The sequence below is a fragment of the Vicugna pacos genome, chromosome 27, assembly GCF_048564905.1.
Source record: "Vicugna pacos chromosome 27, VicPac4, whole genome shotgun sequence".
Lineage (NCBI taxonomy): Eukaryota > Metazoa > Chordata > Mammalia > Artiodactyla > Camelidae > Vicugna > Vicugna pacos.
The window spans coordinates 3,431,116-3,454,389 of NC_133013.1; the positions used below are offsets into that span (position 1 = coordinate 3,431,116).

The 23,274-nt window shown below is 45.1% G+C and overlaps 1 protein-coding gene and 1 long non-coding RNA gene across 4 annotated transcripts in view; one reads left to right on the plus strand and one right to left on the minus strand.

Annotated features, from left to right (window-relative positions):
- Positions 1-23,274, plus strand: part of ATP10A (ATPase phospholipid transporting 10A (putative)) — a 160,946-nt gene that overhangs the window by 80,419 nt on the left and 57,253 nt on the right. The window lies entirely within an intron of this gene.
- LOC140689626 (uncharacterized) lies at positions 4,998-17,899 on the minus strand. The gene is made up of 2 exons (XR_012064666.1): positions 17,786-17,899; positions 4,998-5,198 (listed from the first exon to the last, which is right to left on the minus strand). It is a non-coding gene; the product is annotated as an uncharacterized lncRNA (long non-coding RNA).

The following is a 23,274-nucleotide window of genomic DNA, read 5'->3' on the forward strand; positions in this document are numbered from 1 at the left end:
AATAAACACAAGAGTTCTGTCCGAAGTGGGAGGCGTTGCCTGGGGCTCAGTGAGTCCAGGGAGGGAACGGAGCAGCTGGAGAGAGCTGGAGGCTTTGCTGCTAGTCAGGAACTGGGCAGGGTTCTGGGGATGGGGAGGCTGTGGCGCGGGGTGCCAGTCTGCAGGTGTGGGCCGCTGGGTCTGGACCTTTAACCTGTGTCTGAAAATTAAGTGCACAACCTGTAAGTTGAGAGTTATGTTCTATTTTGGCAGACTTTCTGAGGACTCGGGCCTGGAGGCGGCCTCTCAGATCACTCTAAGAGACTGTTTCAAAGTGGCAAGGTAGAAGCCAGGATATGTGGAGTTTTTGCAACAAAGGCCAGGTAGTTGGAACATCAAAAGATTACTGTTAATTAAAGAAAGCCAGACATCTCAAGTTAAGGAATTTAGTGCTTTTCTAAGTATAGGAAGGTGCAAAGGTCTGGGCTCATTGAAATCATTCCTTTGAGACACACCTAGCTGTCTAGGGCCAGTGTCCTGTTCTTTTTCCATCCTGAGTCCCTCAGGGGGCACCGTTGGGGGTGGCAGCAGAGGCTGGGCTGCCTGCTTGTCTGCATCCTGAGTTCCCTCTGCTGACTGTCAGGGGTGGGGGTAGCAGCCGATGACTTGATGGCCACAGCATCCTCTGTTTATTTACATGGCTGGCAGTGTTTTTCATTTACACCTGCCTCCCCCAGTGCAAGAGCAGTGGAGCAGGTGGGACAGAACCAGCTCCCTGGGTGGGGGTGGGGGGTCTGCTCCTTGACTCAACTGCTGGGCAAGGGTCCGAGCTTCAGAGGGAAAGTCCTGGTCTTTAGAGGGAACCCTTTTGTCACCGTTGCGGCTGTTGGCCAAGTGTTCCAAAGAGGGCGGGAGGATGCTGGCTTGATGTGCCGGGGACCGTTAGCCAGATCTCTGTTAGCCAGGAACAGGGTCTGTGGCGCTGAGCTCAGCAGGCACTACGCCCCACAGTGCAGTGCCAACTCCACGAGCAGACTCCACGGAGCCTCCGGGGTGCTCTGGAGATGCTCCACCTCAAACCAGAAGGCCAGGCTTGCACGGGGAATACAACAGAGAAGCGAATTTACATTCCTCCTCACAAGTGTCCACTGCGCCCCGCAGAGTCATCCCCTGCAGCCAGCGGGCTGGAGCCATGATCTCCTGGCACACACGAAACCGAGGGCAGGGCTCAACAGGTTTCCAGTATCAGGGTCATCTTTGGCGATGACCCTTGTGTCTCAGCTACAGGATCCCCAGACAGGAGCATCCTAGGTCCTGGAAACCTACACTGTGTCATGGGTCTTAGACTGAACAATTATTTGCACATAATCCCCCGTGTTCCTTGGTCCTTGTCCAGAGGTTGGTAGGTGGAGCAGCATTGCCCTTACCTGGGGCTGTGAGAAATGCAGAGTCCCGGGCCCGCCCAGCCCCACAGCGGCAGGATCTGCATTTTGACAAGATCATCGCGCAATTCATTTTTGAGAAACCACGCGGTGCCGACTGACACCTGGACGTACTTACTTTTCTGTAATTATTTACTCTCTTCTGGACACGAGTTGGATGATAATCTGTTTCTGGGTTCTTCTTGGCCTCCTGATGGAAGCTGGTAGTTCAGTGATTCCCTAAGACACTTCTTTTTCATGAAGAGTCACAAATAGAGATCACCTGCTACAAAAGATGTGCTTTTGAGCATCTCTGGAGAAAATAAAATTGGGTGATACTCTCCCTGGATGGAATTTCAGGGGTGCTCTGTTGGCCCCGCTCCGCTGGTCCGCACTAGGGAGCCTGTGCTGGCTGCGACCTGCGGGCACTCGGCTCTGAGCGGTGCTCCTGGGGAGGGTCCAGGTGCGGCGGGTGCTGGCCCCAGACTTCACAGACCCGGCGGCCTCTTCCCTCTGCTGTTCCCATGTGTCCTCAGGGAGCCCCCCTGCCCAGCTGAGAGCCGCCGCACATCCAGGTGGGGCCCCTTCCCATGGCTGACCCTGAGAGCGTCTGCCCTCCCCGCCTCTGTGGGGATGCTGTCCTCAGCGCGCCCAGGCCTGGCGCCCCGGCTTCTCCTGCAGGTGTGCCCTGCTCTCCGGCAGCCTCGGGGTCGGGGAGCTGACTCTACTGCTGGGGTCTGGCCTCCTTTCAGGTTCTGCCTGTGGGCGAAATTTCAGATACCGCACCCTGCCCTCCGAGGCCTCTGGAAATATTGCAGCTTAGATTAAGAAGTATAACAAGTATTCTTGGTTTTTTAAGTTTAAAAGTGTAAGGACACAGAGGGAGAGTCTAGCTCGGCAGTAGAGTGTGTGTGTAGCATGCACAAGGTCCTGGGTTCAGTACCGCCATTAAATAAATAAATGAACAGACCTAATTACCTCCCCCCCAACAAAGTAAGGAGGCACATGACACAGCCGTGTGACTGACATGAGTGTGCACCTGTGAGTGTGTATGTGCGCACGCACATGTGAAAGGATGCACAGACCTGCAGTCTGCCCGTGAGGAGGCGCCCTCCCTGGGAACCATGGCTTACTGCCTCGGCCAGCGTTCCTGGGCGGCAGGCGGCCTTTGGCAGAGCTCCCCAAGGGTGGGACACGCGCAGAAACTGCGCCTCCCAACCTCGGCCTGCTTCCTGCCGACTGCCGTCAGCGCCAGGAGTCTGCTTTGGGAAGAGGCCTTACTTAGGTTTCTGGGTGTCCTCGGAAAGGATGACAGACCCTAAAAGGTTGTGGCACATTGTTTCAGAGCTCTCGAGAGAAAGAGAACCAACAGGAGAGATGAGATAGACAGATTTCTGTCTATAACTCTCTGTGGCTATGAGCCCATCTCTCTCTCTGTATATATGTGCATGTATATATAGTTCTGTATCTAAATATATGTTTCTCTAGATGGATATAGAGGTATATAGATATCTACACGTGGAGGTCTATATACATAGAGAGATTTATTATAGAAACTGGCTCACATGATGACAGAGACTGAGGGGCCCCATGACCTGCCGTCTGCAAGCTGGCAGGGAAGCCCAGAGAAGCCAGTGCTGTGATTCAGTCTGAGTCTGAAGGTCTGAGAACCAAGGGAGCCAACGGTGTGAACTCCAGTCTGAAGGCGGAAGATGAGGTGAGCCGTCCTAGCTCAACAGGGAGGCAGAAAAAAGGGGCTGGAATTCCTCCATCCTCCACTTCTTGCTCTCTGTTCAGGCCCTTGGTGGATTGTATGAGGCTCACCCACGTTGGGCCATCCGCTTTACCAAGTCCACACGTGCAAATGCCCATCTCACCTGGAAACACCCTGCAGGCACAGCCAGAAGCAGTGTTTAATCCGGGTGCCCCGTGACCCAGTCACATCGGCACATAAAATCAGCCATGACCCACAATCACTTGGTGTCTTAGGGATTTTCTCTGAAGAGAGGATGAACAGTACAGGCAGAGGGAGGCAGCTCTGGAACTCGAAGGTCTGTAACGAGGGGAGTGATCAGAAGCCTGTGATCATCTTCTTGGAAAAGAGGGATATTTGTCTGAGGGCACCCCCCGGCCCCCACCCCACCCCGTTCCTTCTGTTCCGCACTTCTCTGCTTTGATCTAGGTGAACCCGGTTAGCTGCCTAAGAGTGTGTTTGAGTGTGAAGGAGAAGCCGGGCTAGGCTAACAAGATAACTCATAAATCTAAGTGTGATAAGTGACAGTTTACCCGTCTAAGTTCTGCCGGGCTAACTCATAAATCTGAAGTTTAGTGTCAGTTTACTGCGCTAACAAGCTAACCCGTAAATCCAAGCTCAGCAAGTGTCAGTAACGTGATCTGTTCCTAATAGATAAGGTCCAGTGTACTGATTCCTTTGTTTTGCTGTTCGAGCCTTATTGGCTAATAGCCCCAAGCTTGTAATTAACCCTATAAGACATCCTGCACACATCTTGGAGGTGCTCAGAGCTTCGGAGCAGAAGCCCCTCTGAGCCCGCCGGCGTAATAAATCTGAGTACTCCAACCCTCCGAGTGGTGCTTGTTTCTTGGCTGGCCTGTCATTTCTGTAACATGAGTGCACCTGGTGGGGTTGGGTACACCGCACCAGACACGACTATGCCCAGCCGAGCTGGGAGTCTCCCTCCCTGAGCCCTGGAGGACAGAGCCACAGGTGCCCTGCTGCCCCCAGGGGCCAGAGACCATTGCTGTCTGACCTCGGATCCTTGATAACAAAGGGGATTCTGTTACTTGCTGGGATTTTAGATCCTGACAAGCATCATGGTGAGGAGGAGAACGAGGGCCGTTAGCCAGCTAAGGGTGGGAATAGGAGCATCGTTCTGCGTCAGTGCAAGCAGCAGAGGCCACTGCTGTTGACCTGCTTGGCAGAGCAGAGGGGGCAGCTGCCGACAGCGTGGCCCAGGGCAGAGGAGCAAAGGGGGCGTGTGTGAGAGCGGCACACAGCACAGCTGTTCTCCGTGACCCGGAGCCCCCTTCCTCCACCCCAGCTGTCCCTGGGGGCAAGAAGGAGCCCAGGGAAGAGGAGGATGCCTTGAAAGGGCTAGGCTTCCTGCTTAACTCTGCTGGGGCCAGCTGCATGCCCTCCCGGTCCCAGTTCTTTATCTGTGTCAAGTGGGTAAGAGAATGCTTTGTAGGGACTGGAGGCAAAGTAAAGCGTGGTTCCTGGCACATGGCCTATACTCGGTAAAAGACAGGGCTGTTTGGTTGCTAAGTGGGTCTGTGATGGATCAGGGCGGGTCCCGATGTGTGTTCTCAAGAATCAGAAGGGTTGGGAGTGGGAGCTGAGTGGAGCCTCAGGTGATAAGAAGATTCAGATGATGGGAGAGACTTGAGGCTGGTAATGGACATGCAGGGAGACAGCGGGAGGAAGTGAGTCCTGAGACCCAGGGAGAGGGAGTTGTTGGCGGCGGGAGCCTGACCATCTGCTGTCCTCCGGGATGAGTCGTGCTCACCAGGTGTTGAGATTCAAGAGACAATAAATAAGCTTATGTTCAGTTAATGATGGAGAATTAAGAGGACGCTGAGTCCCAGTGAAGATAATTTATTTCAAGAATTCCATGTGCAAGCAACTTAGGCTCGTAAAACTGGAGCTCTTGCTCTGGGCGGGTTAATTGTGCTGAAGAATGAAGTCAGTGTAGGTGGAGATCAGTTGTTCCCTTTCAGAAATAAGTTTCTCTCTTCCTAAAGTGAAAACAGACTCAGAAAAGTCAGATGGCAGTGTAGTTCCTAAAAGAGAGGCAGTTGATTAAGTGGTTGTTTTTAACCTGCTCTCTGACTCATTCAAAACATAAAAAGTTGTGTCACTGGAGAAAAAAAAAATTTTGGCTATTTAATTATCAGTTGCAAACTTAAGCTGCCCTTTGCAGATACAAACTACTATATATAAAAGAGATAAACAACAAGGCCCTATTGTACAGCACAGGGAACTATATTCAATATCTTATAATAGCCTATACTGAAAAAGAATATATACATATGTATATGTGTGTGTGTGTGTATATATATATGTATATATATAACCGAATCACTATGCTGTACACCAGAAATTAACACACCATAAACCAACCATACTTCAATTAAAAAAAAAAAGCTGCTTCATTGAGGTACAACTGACATACAATAAACTGCCCATAATTAAAGTGGACAGTTTGGTAAGTTTTGACCTAGGTGTACACCAGGGAAGCCATCACCACAGTCAGGGTAGTGAACACATCCAACCCCTCTGGAAGTTTGCGATCCCTCTCTCCCATCCCTCCAAGGCCCTGGACAACCACTGATCATCTTTCAGTCATTATCCATTACTTTGGGTTTTATAGAGATTTACAGATGAAATCATATGGTATGTATGTTTTTGGTCTGGCTTTTTTCTCTCAGTACAGATATTTTGAGATTCATCCAAGTTGTTGCGGGTTAATAATTTGTTTCTTTTCATTGCCAGTGGTATTCCTTTATATAGACGTTTCTCAGTTACATATCTCGATATGTTCAACTGTTGATAGACATTTGGGTTGTTTATAGTTTTTGGCTGTTACAAAACCAGATGCTGTGAAATTTCAGGTATAGGTCTCTGTAAGGAAGGAGACTTTCATTTTTCTTAGATAAATAAAATCCCCAGGAGTGGAAGAGATGGCTTTTATGGAAGGTGTGTGTTTAACTTTTCTGAGCCTCCAAAGAGGCTGCACCATTTTGCATTCCCACCAGCTTGTATGAGAGTTCCAAGTCTTACACATCCTCAGCATTTGGTGTGGTGAGCAGTCAGCCAGTATTTTTAGTTTAATTGTGCTAAAATATGTGTAACACAAAATTAGCTTTGCAGTTTTTAAATGTACAATTTAATGGCGTTAGTTTCTTTCACAGTGTTGTACAACTGTCACCACTGTTTAGTTTCAAACCTTTTCATCACCTCAAATGGAGCCCTGTCACCATTAAGCTATATCTCCCTATTCCCCCAGTCCCTGGCAACCTTTTATCTGCCTTCTGTTTCTATGAATTTGCCTATTGTATATATTTTGTATAAATAGAATATATGTATTTGTAGAATAGAATAACTATAATATTTGTCCTTTTGTTATCACTTATTTCACTTAGCATTAGGTGTCACATTTCATCCATGTTGTCTCATGTATCAGAACTTTATTCCTTTTTTACAGCTGAGTAATATTCCATTGTATGTATATAGCACAGTTTGTTTATCTGTTCATTTGCTGATGAACACTTGGGTCGTTTCCACCTTTAGCCTATTGTGAATGATGCTGCAGTGAACACTGGTGTACCAGTATCTCCTGAATCTGTGTGTTCAGTTCTTTTAGCTTTATACTTGGAAGTGGCATTGCTGGGTCATATGGTAATTCTATGTTTAGCATTTTTAGGAACCGTCAAACCCTTTTCCACAGTGACTGCACAGTTTACATTTTCACCAGCAATGTATAGGGGTTCTCATTTCTCTAGGTCTTTGCCAGCACTTGTTATTTTCCTTTAAAAACAAATAGCCCTCCTAGTAGGTGTGAAGTGGTATCCCATTGTGGTTGTGATTTCCATCATCCTAATGACTAATGACTAATATTAAGTGCCTTGTTTCCTATTTGCTCCATCCTAATACTGGTAATTTGTACCTTCCTCTCTCTCTTTCTCTCTCTTTTTTTTTTTTCTTTCTTTGTCAGTCTGGCTTGAAGCTTATCAGTTTCATTGATGTTCTCAGAGAGCAAGCTTTGGATTTCAATGATTTTCTCAGTTTTTTTTCTTTTTTTCTTTGTCACTAATTTCCAGTTTGATCATCATCACTTTCTTTTGCTTACTTTGTTTTGTAAGGTTAACTCGGAGGCCACTGAGTTGAGACCATTCTTCAAGTCTAACACATGAACTGTGTCTATAAATTTCCCCCAATGTTCTGTTTAGTGGAATTCCACATATTCGTGCTCTCATTTTCATTCAGTTCAAAACACTTTCTGATCTCCTTTATTATTTCTTTTTGACCTACACATCATTTAGAAAGGTGTTTATTTTACTTCCAAATATTTGGGCATTTTCCACAGATCTTTGTTACTGATTTCTAATTTAATTCCATAGTGGATAGAGAACATATTTTGTACGAGTTGAACTATGTTAAATTTACTGATACTGGTCTTATTCCCTGGAATGTGGTCTGTCTTGGTAAATGCTCCAGGTGCTCTTTTGAGAACAGTGTGAGTTCTGCTGTCGTTGGCTGGAATGTTCCATAAGTGCCAAGCAGCTCATTCTGGTTGATGGTGGTGGTCAAGTCTTCCATGTCCTTGCTAATTCTATGCTACTTGTTCTATGAACTATCAGAAAGGGCTGTTGAAACCTCTTGAGTATAGTTGTGTATTTGTCAATTTCTCTTTTCAGATCTATCAACTTTGTTTCATGTATTTTGAACAAAGCTTTCTTTTGGGGGGCTTTTTGACCCCTTTGTCATTATGAAATAACTTTCTACATCCCTGGCAATATTCTTTGCTCTGAAATTTGCTTTCTCCAGTTGTAATATGGCCATTGGAGCTTTCTTTTGACTGATATTAACATGCTAACCTTTTATATCTAACCTATGTTATGTCTTTATTTTTAAAGTGTATTTTTGTAAGCAGCATAGAATTAGATCTTGCCTTTTTTTTAATCCTTTCTGATAATGTCTATTTTTTATTTTTTTTTAACCTTTTAAAAAATTTAAATTTTCCTTTTTTTTTCTGTGGGGGCAGTAATTAGATTTATTTATTTATTTTTGTATTTTATTATCATTTTTTAATGGAGATACTGGGGATTGAACCCAGGACCTTGTTCATGTTAAGCACACACTCCACCACTGAGCTACACCCTGCCCCCACCATCTATCTTTTAAATGGAATGCTTAAAGCTTCTGCATTTAAGATGATTACAGATGTGGTTAGGTTTAATGTTTATTTTCTCACCTTCTTTTCTCTGTTTTTTTTTCCTGTTCTTTAGCTGTAACTATTTTGGTATTTTAGTAACTACTTCAGGGTTTATAAAATACATCTTTAACTCATCCCAGTTTGTCCCAAGTTAAATTACTCCACTTCACATGTGATAAAAGAACTTTGCAATGGTGACTTCCATTTTCCTTCTTGCAGCCTTTGTACTATGGTCACATACATTTTACTTTTACTATATGTGTTAAACACCACAATATGCTGCTATTTTTTGTTTATACACGTATATTTAAGAGATTTACAATAAGAAATCTTATGTACCCATCCATGCAGTTACATTTCCTGTGGCCTTCATTCTTTTTTGTAATGAAATCATTTTCTTTCTTGAACCTCTGCCATTGTGTGAGCCTGAAACAGGCTCAAAGGGAAAGCTTTGAGGGCAAGCAGTTTTGGGGGAGACGATTCCAGGAAACACACATAGGGGAGCGGGGAAGTGAGACTGGGGAGGGAAGGCAGCCCACAAAGGGCGCACTGTCAAGCAGGTCACCCCTGTGGGCACCTGGAGCTGAGTGGCAGCAGTTGATTAAACTCTGGGAGGCAGTGTGGACAGCCACCTCAGATCACCTGCCCGAGGGGCACGGGACCTGGGATGTTCCTACACAGACACCTGCCGTTCCCTGCTTGAGGTCACCTTCCTGCCCTTCTGCCCGGCAACGGTGGGGGCTCTGTCAGTCCCCAAAGCCCTCAGGTAAAGGGGTGCGGGTGCTGGCTGTGGAAGGTGGGCAATGACTGGGATGTGCATGTCCTCTCTGCGCACCTCCCAGCCTGCTCGTTCTCCACACCCAGTGCTTGCTGCCTTGTCACCAGTTCTTCAAAGTGGGGGCCGTTAAGATTTCTTTTGACAGAGTAAAACCAGAAGATAACTGTTGGTCCTGAGGCCGTAATTAACATTCATCCTCACTCTCCTCTGCCATCTGTTCCGGATTCCCCTCACCTCAACCAGCTCATCTGTTGGTCTGGGTTTTCTGCTCGGTGGGGTGACCCAGACCTCTGTCCCCAGCGAGCTCCTGGTCACTGTGCCCTTGGTGGCCACAGCAGCTGCACTACCTGGTCATGGTCACCAGTTGTGGAGGCACCAGCGATGCCATAGCAAAGTCTCTACATTTCAGAGGTGCCCCTCCCTGCCCCCTCTCCACTCAGGATGATTAGGGTCCTCTTTCAGTTGGTGTTCTGGCGTGAGGAGCCTCTGACAGGTGGCGGCTGCAGCTTTAAGTTAATGGGCAAGTTTTCTGGTGGAAAATCATCTCCCTCAACCTCATCTTCCCCAGGAGCCAGGACTTCTGATCCAGCGGAGCCACCAGTTGGAGGAACGGGAAGCACAGATTCCCCGTATGGGTCACGGGGAGTGGTAAAGAGAGGGTCATCCTGCTTCCACAGTGTCTGAACTTGACAGATGATGCCCAGTGGTCATCCGAGGGCCCGTGCTCACTAACCCTGTGTGAGCTCACTTTGTACAGCTCCTCACCGACATGCGGTGCTTTTCTGTGCAGTCAGTCTGACGGGATGTGGGAGGTATCTCATTGTGGTTTAATTTGCACTTTTCTAATTACCAGTGATTTTTTTTTTAATTGAAGTGTAGTTGATGTACAATGTTGTGTTAATTTCTGGTGTACAGCATAGTGATCCATTTACACATTACATACATACACACATATGTATGTTTAAATATTCCTTTCCATATTCTTTTTCATTATGGGCTATTACAAGGCATTGAGTGTCGTTCCCTGTGCTGTACATACCAAGGAGGCTGAATACCTTTTTTTTTTCTTCTAGACACTGTCTTTTGTAACATTCCTATTCAAGCCATTTGCTTAAGAATTCTTTACATATTTCCTTATAAAAGCCCTGGGCAGGGATTTCCTCCCATTCTGTGGTTTGCTGCTTCATCTTTTTTATGGTGTCTTTTTTTTTTTTTTTTTTTTTTTTTGGTGAGGGTGGGTAATTAGGTTTATTTATTTATGTAATAGAGGTACTGGGGATTGAACCCAGGACCTTGTGCGTGCTAGACACATGCTCTACTACTGAGCTGCACCCTCACCCTTATGTTGTCTTTTGATGAAGGAGAGTCGTTACTATTTCTAGAAGACAATTTGTGAGTCTTCTCCTTTGTGACGAATCCGTCTAAGTGCCTATTTAATAAACCCTTCCTTATCCTGGTGTCGTGAAGGTGTTTTCCTGTAACTTTATAGAAGCTTTCTTGTTTTCCCTTTCCCATTTAGGGCACAGTCTGCCTGGAACTGAGTTTTGTAGATGACTTCCTTTTCCCATGTGGTCATTCAGTTATCCCCAAATCACGTACTGGAAAGACACCCTCTTCCCAGAGCTGTACCCCGCATCGTAGCTCGGGTGGCCGTCAAGCACAGCTCTGTTCGGAGGCCTCTCTGTGCGCTTCTGTCCGTTGTCTGTCCTCACGCCAGCTCTGCACTGCGTTAATTATTCGAGCTGACTGACAAGTCTTGCCATGTGGTGGAAATCGTCCTCCCACTTTGCTCTCTTTTTAAAGGGTGTCGTGACTGTTCTTGGCTGTTTGCATCTCCCTTCTTTTAGAATGAACCTGTCGCCAAAGATGCTGGAAGTTTGACTGTGATTACACTATGTAGATAAATTTGGAGAGATGAAAATTGGTATTGTTGCAATTTTGAGTTCTCTAATTCATAAATACTATATATTTCTCCACAATTTTCTTCTTTAATCTCTCTCAATAATACTTCATAGTTTTCAACATAAAGTCTTTGTACCTTCTTGTTAGATTTAATCCTAGCAAAATGGTTTTGTTAGATTGTTATGTGTATATAAATGCAATATGTGTGTTTATTTACAAGAGTAAATGCATTATACATAAATATATGTATGTATATGCAATCTGTAGAAATACAATGGACGACCTTGTACCCAGAAGCTTTGCTAAATCCACATATTAATTCTAACAAGTTTTCTGAAGATTATTTTAGATCTTCTATACATGTAACCATTTCATTTGCTAAAGACGATAGCATTATTTCTACCTTTCCAATTTTTATACCTTTAGTTCTTTCTTTCCCCCCATTTGCAAAGGCAACGACCTCCAACACAGTCTTGAATAAAAGTGGAAATATCAGACATTCTCTGATAATGAATCTTAAAGAGAAAAATTTGAACATTCCACTATTATACATACTCTTTCATTACGACACCTCTGAAGGCCTTTCACAGACTAAGGATGATCCGCTTCATTCTCACTCTGTTAAGAGGCATTGTCATGAATGGAAGCTGAATTGTATGAAACACATTTTCTGCTTCGATTGAGATGATTGTATAATTTTTCTCCTTTTGTGCCAACGTGGCTGATGACATGGATTTTTCTGATAACGTACCAACCTTGAGTGTTTGGACTGTAACCGCTTTCCTAACGCGTCATCTTTTGACGTATGTTGTTGGGCTCAGTTTGCTGATGTTTTACTAAGACTATTTGCATAAATAAGACGGGCTTGTGATTTTCTGTTTACATAATGGGTTTGTTAGGTTTTGATGTCAAGCTGATACTGGCTTCAGAAATAAGTTGGGAAGTGTTTGTCCTCATCACTAGAAGAGTTTTTGTGAGTGCTATTTCTTCCTCAGATTTTGCTGCATTCACTGGTGAAACCATCTGAATCTGAAATTTTCTTGGTGGAAGATTTAAATATCTTTAAATTTATTTAATGTTTAAATAATTAGAGTGTGTATTTCTCTACTATAAATTTTAGTATTTTGTATTCTGGTCTTCTGTTCTTTTCGTTTCAATTTTCAAACTTACTGGCATACAATTATTCATACTGCACCTTTAAACTTCTTGATGCTGATAGAATGTGTAGTGATGACTTCTTTTTTATTCCTATTATTCATAATTTGTACACATTCTTTTCAAGCTCAGTCTTTCTGAGTTTGGGTTAGTTACGATATTTGTACTTTTCTCTGCTATGATGTTTAATACAGCCTTCCTTCAACTTTCATTAGATTTCATTTACTGTTTTCTGATTTTTGAGATGGTCTCCTATCTTGTTAATTTCAGCTTTTTAATACTTTTAATATATGCAGGTAGGCTCTTAGCTTCCCTGAAAGCAAGCAATACCCCACAAGTTTTGATACATAATATATTTAGTATGACTTAAGTGAATGTATGTTCTGATTTCTCTTGTGACTTTTTTCTTTGACCAACTGGTTATTTAGAATTATTTTCCATAATTTCAAAGCAAGTCTTTTTAAAAACAATTTTTTTCTTTTAATTATTTATTCTGGTTTAATTGAATCCTATATTCATTTTTTTTTTTTGAGATTTGTTACTTGCTTTATGGCTTGGTATGTGATCAGCATTTGTAAATTTTGTGTGTGCACTTGAAAAAACTATATTCTACAGTTGCTGAATGCAGTATTTTATATATATGTATATATGCATATGTATGTGAGTATATATACATATATATATATGTTGTTATGTATATATGGTTGTTAATAGTGCTGTTCAGATTTTCCAGACCTTCCTGGTTTTTCGACTCTTCTATCAAATACTGAGAAAGGAGTGTTAAGATGCCCCAGTGAAGACTGTGGATTTGTTTTTGTGTCTCTTGTTTCTGTTAATTTGTTATCTATGATTTGAAGTAATGTTACTAGGAGTATGTAAATTTAGAATTCTTTTTGTTTTCCTATGAATTGAGCTTTTTGTCATTTCACATTAACCCTTTTTATATATAGATATGCTTTTTGATTCACAATCACTTTGTCCAGGATTCATACAGAGACACTAGCTTGCCTTCTGTTGCTCTTTGTCGGGTGTATTTTTCATCCTTCACGTTGTTTTCTGGTATCTGTGTCATTTCTTACAAAACACCATGTTGTTGAGTATTTTTAAAGTCCACTCTGACAGTCTGTATTTTCACTAAAAGACTGTACGTGATTTACTTCTAATGCTGTACTTGGGTGTGACTATTCCGTCTTTTATTTGTTCTCCCTGGTCCATTTTCTGTTTTTTCCTCCATTTTCACCTTCTTTTAGATTACTTGAAAGTTTTATTTTCTTCAGTTGGATTGGAAGTTATACATTCCTTTACTCTTATTTTAGGGGTTATATTAGCGATTAGAGCATGTATCTTTTTTATTTTATTTTATTCTATTGAGTTATAGTAATTTTACAGTGTTCTGTCAAATTCCAATGTAGAGCACGATTTTTCAGTTACACATGAACATACATATATTCATTGTCACAGTCTTTTTCACCGTGAGCTACCACAAGATCTCGTATATATTTCCCTGTGCTATAAAGTATAATCTTGTTTATCTGTTCTGCATGTGCCTGTCAGTATCTACAAATTTCGAACTCCCAGTCTGTCCCTTCCCACCCCGCTCCCCCCGGCAACAGCAAGTTTGTATTCTATGTCTGTGAGTCTGTTTCTGTTTTGTATTTATGTTCATTTGTCTTTTTCTTTTCTAAGAGCATGTATCTTTGACTTACCAGTATTTAATAAATAGGAATCGATTCTTATCCTCTTCTTGGGTAATACAGGGATCTTTCTTTTTTCTTTTAACATCTTTTTATTCCCTCTTACCTGCCCTTGTAGCCATGTGTTGTAATTATGGCTGTTTGTAGATCCCCTAAGGCATCATTATTACTGATTCACACAGTCACCATGTCTTTACATTCGCCCTCACAATTATGATTTCTCTTGCTCTTCTTTCTTTCCTGCGTCTTACCCTTTTATCGGGTCCGGTTTTTCCTTTTCTTTGAAGAACGCTGTTTAGATTTTCTTTGGTTCCGGTCTGCTAGTGACACATCCTCTCAATTTCCTTTTAAGATTTATCTGCTTCGGTCTTTAGCGCTTCAGTGTCACGTGCCTGGGTACAGTCTCCCTTTCCCTACTTAAGGGTCTGGATCTGTGGTTTGGTACTTTTTATCAGATTTACTAAATTCTTAGCTGTTACTTTTTTCAAACACTCGTCCTGCATAATTCTTTCTCTCCTTTCCTTCTGGAGCTCAGATTACAAGTATGTGGGCCATCTTGCTCTCTGTCTCTTACCCTCCCTTCTGTTAGCTTTTATCCTCAAGTCTCCCCATTTTTAAAAAAAATTTTTTTATTGAAGTACAGCCAGTTACAGTGTCAATTTTTGGTGCACAGAACAGTGTCCCAGTCATGCATACACATACATATATTCGTTTTCATGTTCATTTTCATTAAAGGTTATTATGAGATACGAACTTAGTTCTCTGTTCTATACAGAAGAAACTTGTTTTGTTTTTCCTCCATGTTTTATTCTAAACATTTTTCCTAACTTTTCTTCTTCTTTACTAATTTTCTCTTCAGATTTACCAGATCTTCCACTGAACCATTCATTAAGCTTGTACTTTATTTATTTTAAATTAAAAAAAATTTTATTTTTTTAATTGACATATAGTCAGTTACAATGTGTCAGTTTCTGGTGTACAGCACGGTGCCCCAATTATTTTCATATTCTTTTTCATTAGAGGTTATTTGATTTTTTTCCAGGTCTAGTTGGTTTTCGTTTGTTTACATCTGTTAGGTCATGTTTTATAGTTTCTAGTTCTTCTGAAACGTCCATCTGGTCAGTCCTGTCTTCAGCCTCAGGATCGCGCAAGCATGGTCCTCTAAAGTCCCTGTGGGCCGGTTCCTACTCGTTTTTGTTGGTTCTCGTTGCGTGAGATGCCTTATACTGTTGTCGACTGAAATAAATGCACAGCCTAAAATCTGAGAGTTACGTTTCATTTGGCGGACATTTCTGAGGACTCGAACCCCTTCAAGCCTGGGATGACAGCCTCTCAGATGGCTCTGCTCCGAAGAGGTAGAGGAGGAGCTAGGATGTATAGGAGCTTTACAACACAGACCAGGTAGTTGGACCATTAAAAGATTACTTGTTAACTAAAGAAAACCAGGCATCTCTAGTTAAAGAATTCAGCGCTCTTGTGTGTATGGAAGGGAGCAAGCATTTGGGCTCACTGAATTCATTCCTTTGACAAGCACCTGGCTATGTAGGGCCAGTGTCCTGTCCTTTCTTATTCTGAGTCCCCTCAGAGGGCACCACTGTGAGTGGCTGCAGAGGCTGGGCTGCAGGCCTGTCTTCCCTGGGGGTGGCGACAGTGGCTGATGACTTGATGGCTTGAGCATTCTTTGTTTACTGACATGGTTTGCAGTATTTTTCGTCACACCGTCTTTTACTTGGTTGCCTTGGAGTATGGGTCTGACATTGTACGTGGAAATTTGGCTTTTATAAATCATTTGAGGACTAGGATTATATTTTTTCATTGAGGACTTCTGTTTGTTTTGTTCATTATCTGGGAGTTGCAGCAATCTGGAATTACTTTCATTCCAATGCTGTGTGTTGATATTTCCTGGGCCACCCAGTTGGCTCTAAGCTGGGACCAGTGTGCACAGAGGTTCACTCTTCCTTCTAGGTCACGCTATCTCGGGGGTTCAGTTGTTCATGGCCCCGTGAAAAAGCACGGCTGTTTGCCAGGCCCCTCTGTTGGTGGTAGCAGTATAACAACCCCCTGAGGGATGCCATGCCTTTTGTGGCGTGACAAGGGGAAATTAAAGTTGCGGATAGAATTAAGGTGGTTAATCAGCTGTCCCTGAGGTGGGGACACTGTCCCTAATTGTCCTGATCTACTGAGGCAGGCTCCTTGTCGTCCCAGGGAACCTTAGATAAAGTGAAAGTGGAGGCAGGAGAGTGAATGTCAGATGCAGGGAGAGAGAGAGACCCCATCCCCAGGTGCTGACCTTGGAAATGGAAGGAAGCCGTGGGTCAAGGAACGTGAGTGACCTTGAGAAGCTGGAAGAGGCCAAGCAGTGGATTTTCTCCTGGAGCTTCCAGAAGGAACACAGCCCTCTGGACACCTTGATTTAGCTCAGTGAGACCCCATTTCCAACCTTGGCAGCACGTTTGGTGACCTGGCCCAGGTCCTGCACTCCGGCACTCCGACACTGGTCTCTTGAGCCTTGTTTATTTCTCCACAGCCTCTTTCAGAGACCGGAGCCTCCACGAAGGGAAAAGAGGCCCCAAAGGCCAGTCTCAGCTCTCTGAATTTCTATCTTTTCTAGCTCTTGTCTTGATTCCTCTTCACCTTCTTGTTACATCTCTGACACCTCAGGCTGTAGGTGTTTCTGTTGTACTTGAGGGGAGGTAATCAGGCTTGCTTACTTATTTGTCTATTTAAATGGAGACACTGGGGATTGAACCCAGGACCTCGTGCATGCTAAGCATGCGCTCTAACCAACTGAGCTATCCACCTACCTCCTCCCTGGGTAGGTGTTTTTAATGTGTTGTCCAGTGTTTCTGTTTGCCCCCAGCCAGACATTCATCCAAATTGCCTATTTTTCACGCTGGACATTTTTTTTTTCTTGAATCCCAGTGATTAAACTAGTTTAGTTGTGCTTTCAAATTTCACGTTCCTGCCACCATTTTGGTCACTTCCCACATTAGTGCAAGAGAAACTACTGCAGTAGTGCAGGATAATCAGGGATAATGTCCCCATCTCAGGGACAGCTGATGAACCATCTTAGGTCCATCTGCAGCTTTCATTTCTTCTTTTTATATCCTCCATCCTGGTTTTCTTGTGACACCAGCCGTGTGACTCTCCTACGCGGTTACCCCTGGGGGCTGCCCTCAGGGTCCAGTTGGTTATCCACGTACCCAAGGCTGCGGTGCTTGCCGCCTTGTGAGAGGAGAGTGTTTTTCCCCAGCTCGGCTGTCTGCTCAGTGATCTCCAAAAGGTGACAAGTTCACACCCAGCTGCCCCGGCTGTGCCCGCACATCCCTCCTACCTGTGGTGACGAAAGAGGGACAGGAGGGAAGCAGACAGGCTCACCTGTCACCTGACAGCACTGATTAGCTTAGCACCGATCTAGACGTGTTTTATGCACTGGCATCATGTTGGATTAAGTACAGGTTCTCTTTAGAGGGATATTTTAAAGAACAGCCCACATTTAGGTTTTGAAGTTGGTTTTCTACAAAAACAGCTCAGTTGGAGTTTATGCATAGCTGTCTGAATGCAGGGTCAGCCCTGAGATCCTCTGCACACGTTTGCTACGAGGAAAAGTGCAGCTCTGCTGGCAATCACAGCCCTCGGAGGCAGCAGGGAGCATCTGTAGCCGAGAGGGAAAGAAAGGCTTTTGATTTGGAGAACTCAGGCTCAGACCCAGCACCCTGAGCCTTTGCGTTTTGCCACCATCTAAACGAAAGCTTTGAGGCTTTTCCAACTGTGAACCAGCAAGGAGGCAGGGGAACAAAGGGTGAGAAGGCAGGGGAGGGCGGGAGGGCCGGTCCTGCATTTTCAAGTCTGATTCAACAAAGGAAAGGCTGGCTTTCTGCCTTAAAACCGAGCGCTGTGCACCTGATCTCCAGAGCTTGTCCTTGCGGCAGGAAGATTTGCAGTCAGAAAAGGGAGGTGGCAGCCCTGACACCATTGATCAGTTCCCTGCCCATCTGCTGTTAAAGGCTCTGAGCTTGGAAGCCTCCTGGGAGGCTGGCAGTGGCCCTGATGCCCCTGTCCTGGCCCCTGTCAGCTTGGTTTCCCTGGAGATGCTGAGGGCATCACAGGCAGCGGGTGTGGCCCTCTGCAGAACCATCCTGTGCTGTGCTGCCCACGGTCTAGCACTCCCTCACGGGCTGCTGTCAGCCCACTTGTGCACTTCTGTGTCTAGGGCACGTTAAATGACACACCAGTGCAATCGTGGATCAGTTCCGTAAATGTGTTTTGTGATTGTCTCTATTCTTTTTTTTTTTTAAGGACTTTTTAAAATTGAACTATGGTCAGTTACAGTGTGTCAGTTTCTGGTGTACAGCATAGTGCCCCAGTCATGCATAAACATACATACATACATTCGTTTTCATAATTGTCTCTATGCTACTTTGTTTGTATCAGGGCATAAACTCCCAGGGCTACTCCGACTCTGTGAAACTGATCAGGGAAAAGATTCTTTGGTTTAAGGCTCTTTGTACCTTTCGTATCTCCTGACACTAGTACCCCATACCTTCTGTTTGCCAGCTAAAAATTAGCACTTGCCATCTGCCTCTCCAAGAACGGGATCACGTTGGCACTTGCCATCTACCTCTGCTTGGATTAAATCACGAGCCACTGCAGCCACTGACCTGCAACACTCCCTGAAAGGAGTCCAGGGTGGAGACCAGGAATGAGGCGCTCTGTGCTCTGGGAAAAACTGGCAGAACAGGCCTTCGGATGGGTAGATATTTTTAGGGGAAGATTTTATTAGCTCAAATTCTTGCATTTCCTCATATCTAGAAGAGCGCTCAAATAATTAACGGTGACATCTGCTCCTCGTGACTCGCAGCAGCCTCTGCCTCCGTGTGTGCTTGACTGCACGTCTCCCCTTCGCTGAAATCACATGTAATCCTGAGTCTCCCCTGCCTCTGTGGAGCAGTTCCTCAGCGCTTTCTGGGATGCTGTCTCCCCGGCTGTAGTCCTCATCGTGCCCCCGATAAAACGTAACCCACAACTCTCAGGTTGTGGGATTTTATTTCTGTTGACAGGCATCATTCGGGTTTTTATTTATTTACTAAAAACTAATTGAGCACCTTCTACGTGCCAGGGGACATCATGGTAGATGAGACAATTTCTTTCCCATTTCAGGTTAACCGACTGAAAATACTGATTTGACAGTGCAGTCTTAGCAGCAAACAAGTAAATTCTTGCATTCGCTCACTCCGCATCGCCCTCTCTTGAATGCCCCTGCCACTGACAGGCGTATAGTTAATAAAAATTGGATTGAAAATGGAAAATGAGAATTGGGGTTAGTTATTCCAGTAATTTGGGTTAAGTGCTTTGCCTAAATTAATGTGGTTATTGTTCGCCCTTTGTCAATAAGTAAGCAGCTAGATTAGAGGCTGTGAAGAAACAGTTTCACGTTGCCACCAAGTGACACGCACTCAGACTTGTAGAAGAGGGGCCGTGTTTTCTGGAGCCCCCCTGGCAGCCCCGTGTGCCTTAGTGCCAGGTGACGGGCGCCCAGTAAGCAAGGGGTCGAGGCCTCCAGGAGCGCTCCGCACGGAGCACTGGGTCTGTTTGGAAGCTTGTGGTGCGTGAGATCCTTGCAGGATAAGCACCCGTCAGCCCCGGGCCTTGTGCACCAGGCCTTGCGCTGGTCTCAAGGAAGCAGAGCTCCTGTCCTCAGGGACCCTGAGGTCCAGTGAAGGAGCGGTGTGTGCTGGGGCCGTGCAGGCTTGACGCAGCCACACCTGCCTGCCCAGCTGAGGGCAGGGGGCTGTCACATCCTGAATGGAGGGCACAGTGAGCCAGGGGGAGTCAGGTGGGAGGGCAAAGGAAGCCATGCAGAAAAGTGTTGGCTTCTCCAGGGCAGGAACAGGTGCTGGGTGTGGTGGCAGCTGAAGGGGTCAGCGGGGGTGGGGGTGGGGTGGGGCAGGCAGAGCCTGGCTGCTGCTTGGAGGTGTGGGTTTCATCCTGTAGGGCGGCAGCTGCTGTAGGTGATCAGTCTTCCAAGGCCACTGTGGGATAGTGATGTTGAGGCTGAAGGTGGAGGGAAACCCCGAGTCCCTTGGGAGAGGAGCATCCTGACAGGTGACACAGAGAGCATTTTCAGGACAGGGTCCCAGAGGCACAGAACAGGAGCACCTGCCTGTCCATGTCCCGCCGCCGGTGCAGGAGGTGGTGGTGGTGGTACCGTGCTCTGCGTGTCCTCTCACCACCCTCCCCTGGACCCGTGTCACCCAGAGACCAAGACACACGGGCTCTCTCCGAAACCTCCACGTGGGCAGCTAGGTGGTGGGGTCCCTGCTGGTAGCATGTGCTTAGCCCATTGGCAAAGCAATATAAACTAGTTTATTAAATACAAGTGTCCTGGGGGGAGGTATAGCTCAGTGGTAGAGCATGTGCTTAGCACGCACGAGGTCCTAGGTTCAATCCTTGGTGCCTCCATTAAAAAATAAACAAAGACTAATTAACCTCCTCTTCTTCCACCCCCCAAAAAAACCATTGTAACCAACTGTACTTCAGTTTACAAAAATGTGTGCTTTACTGGACTATGAATATCATTCTTCAGACATCACTGCTTCCGTTTTAGGATGGAGGAAGTCCTCTTTTGCGTTTATGGGATACTGATCAGGAACTCATTTAATGCTAATGTGAAATGCAAGGTTGGTAACAGAATCTTCCCGATGAATCAAGCATTCATTCAGCGGCCAGTCCGGCCACTGCTGAATTAGACACCGGGCCTCCCCGTGTGGCTGAGCAGGGGACACAGCACCTGCACAGATCCCTGTTCTCCCCGAGGCGGGGCCGGGCATCAGGAGGAGGTGGGTGTGGGCATCCGTGGAGGGAAGAGGGGAGGGACCACCCTCGGGTAACTCAGCTCGTTAAGTTCTCAGCTGCTGCAGTTTCCAGAGAAATGCAAGTTCAAGGGCAGGGCCCGGGGCTCACCCTTTTGTCACCTTCCTGCCTCTTCCTTTCCACCTAATAAGGTCAAGTCACTTTGTCCAAAGAAGCTTGAGGAATGTTTGGAGTCTAGTCGCAGGGACCGTTTGCATTTTATTGCCGCTAAGTTTGGACGTGCGGGCTCTGCAGTGAGTGATGTCATTGACTGCACTTGGCCCAGGACACTGGATGTGCTGTGACCAGGCTGCAGACAGCAGGCAGCTTGGCTGGAGTCCGAGCCTGTGACAGCCTGTGACGTTCTGGTGATCTGTGTCTGCAGCGCCTTCCGATGCCACGGCTGTCACAGCATGGGGTGGGTGAGCACCACCTCTGCGTTCCTGGACCTGTGCATCCACAGGGCTCCAGACACCTCGGAGAGCCGGGTCCAAGCGCCCGCTCTTCACTCACCAAGAACTCGGAGTGAATCCCAGGGCTCCCGACTTTTCACTCCAGTTCTGTGCTAGCCCTGCACCCACGGGCACTGCTGAAGATGGGAGGGGTGTGTCGCCACACAGACCGGGGTACACTTACTTGACACATGCTTCTGCAAACACTGAAACTTTAAGACGTGTGTGAGTGTATATGGAAATTTCTGTAGCATCAACTGTATACTTTCTGGCTTATTATACACGGCATTGTCTTTTCTTGCTGATGCGAGATAGGCTCGGTGAGGTCCGCGGCTGAGCTGGATGTCTGAGGTCAAGGACCTTCCCTCAGTCCCTCTGAGGTCTGCTGACCTTGGGCATGACCTTGACCCACCCCAAATTAAATTAAACCACCGACCTCATAGTGGTGCTGTGAGTGGTGGTGAACAGCACTGAGCAAATTCCTGGCATCTAGTGAGAGAGCAGAGCATTTCAGTGGTAATTGATGACGATGATGTAGGTGATGCAGTTACAGAGGGGCCCTCAGATGGCTTAAATCTAATGTAGTTTTTTTTTTTTTAATGGAGGTACTGGGAATTGGACCCAGGACCTCGTGCATGCTAATAAGAGGTCCTGGGTACAATTCCCAGTACCTCCATTAAAGAAAATTAAAAAATTATTAATTAAAAATTATTAATTAAAAAAAGAAACACACACTCTACCGCTGAGCTACACAACCCTCCACTGGCTTAAATCTAAAGTTCTCTGTATTTGTGCTGAAATTCCTGGATTTCTGAGCTACGTTCTAATCAAGTGGAATATAATCAAGTAAGCTGTTTCTTCACCATCAGGTCTCAATGTTTGTATTTGCTTTTTAAAAACTTTTTGGTGGTAAAATATACGTAACACTAAAATTTACCATTTTAACCATTTTTATTTTTTAATTTTGTTATATAGTATTTTTGTTTTTATTGAAGTATAGTCAGTTTACAATGTTGTGTCAGTTTCTGGTGTACAGCATCATGTTTCAGTCCTACATACACATACATGTATTCCTTTTCATATTCTTTTTCACTACAGGTGACTACAAGATACTGAATACAGCGTCCTGTGCTTTACAGTATAAACTTGTTGCTTATCTATTTTATATATAGCAGTTAATGTCTGCAAATTGCAAACTCCCAATTTATCCTTTCCCACCCAGACCCCCCTGGTAACCATGTTTGTTTTCTATGTCTGTGAGTCTGTTTCCGTTTGTAAATAGTTCATTTGTGTCATTTCATTTTTAGATTCTACATATAAGTGATATTGCATGATATTTGTCTTTCTCTGTTAGACTTGTTTCACTTAATACGATCGTCTCCAGACTTGTTTCCATGTTTTGGCTGTTGTAAATAGTGCTGCTGTGAACGTTGGGGTGCCTGTGTCTTTTTAAGATGATGTGTTTGTTTTTTTTCAGATATCTACCCAGGAGTGGAATTGCTGGGTCATATGGTAGTTCCTATTTTTAGTTTTCTGAGACACCTCCGTACTGTTTTTCACAGTGGCTGCACCAAACTATATTCCCACCAACAGTGTAGGGAGGTTCCCTTTTCCCTGTGTTGACTTTTTAATCATGGCCATGTTAACCATTTTTAAATGTACGGTTCTGTGACATTAGGTACATTCTTGTACAACGTGCACCACCATCCATCTTCAGAACTTTTTCATCCTCCCCAACTCTGTATCTGCATTTTTAAAAAATGGTGTTAGCGTGCTTGGGATGGAAGGGTAGCCTGGACCCTTCGTCCACGCACTGAGGCCGAGTCAGCCAAAGTTTGGCTGATGTGACTTGGGCAAAACCTTGAAGCCAGGTTGGAATGAAGCAGACAGGTAGCTGACTGGATGGAGGGATCAGTAAATATATTTCTTAAATGAGGGTGTTATGGGATCGCCAGTTAAGTTGGAAACAGTCAATGTAAGTAGAATCTTCTCATCCAAAAGGTGTGCTCGGATGTGAAGCCCTTTTTAAATGGGGAACTCACAGACGGTCTATGTCTCAGGTTGTTAGGGCTGCCGTGTCACTAAGGA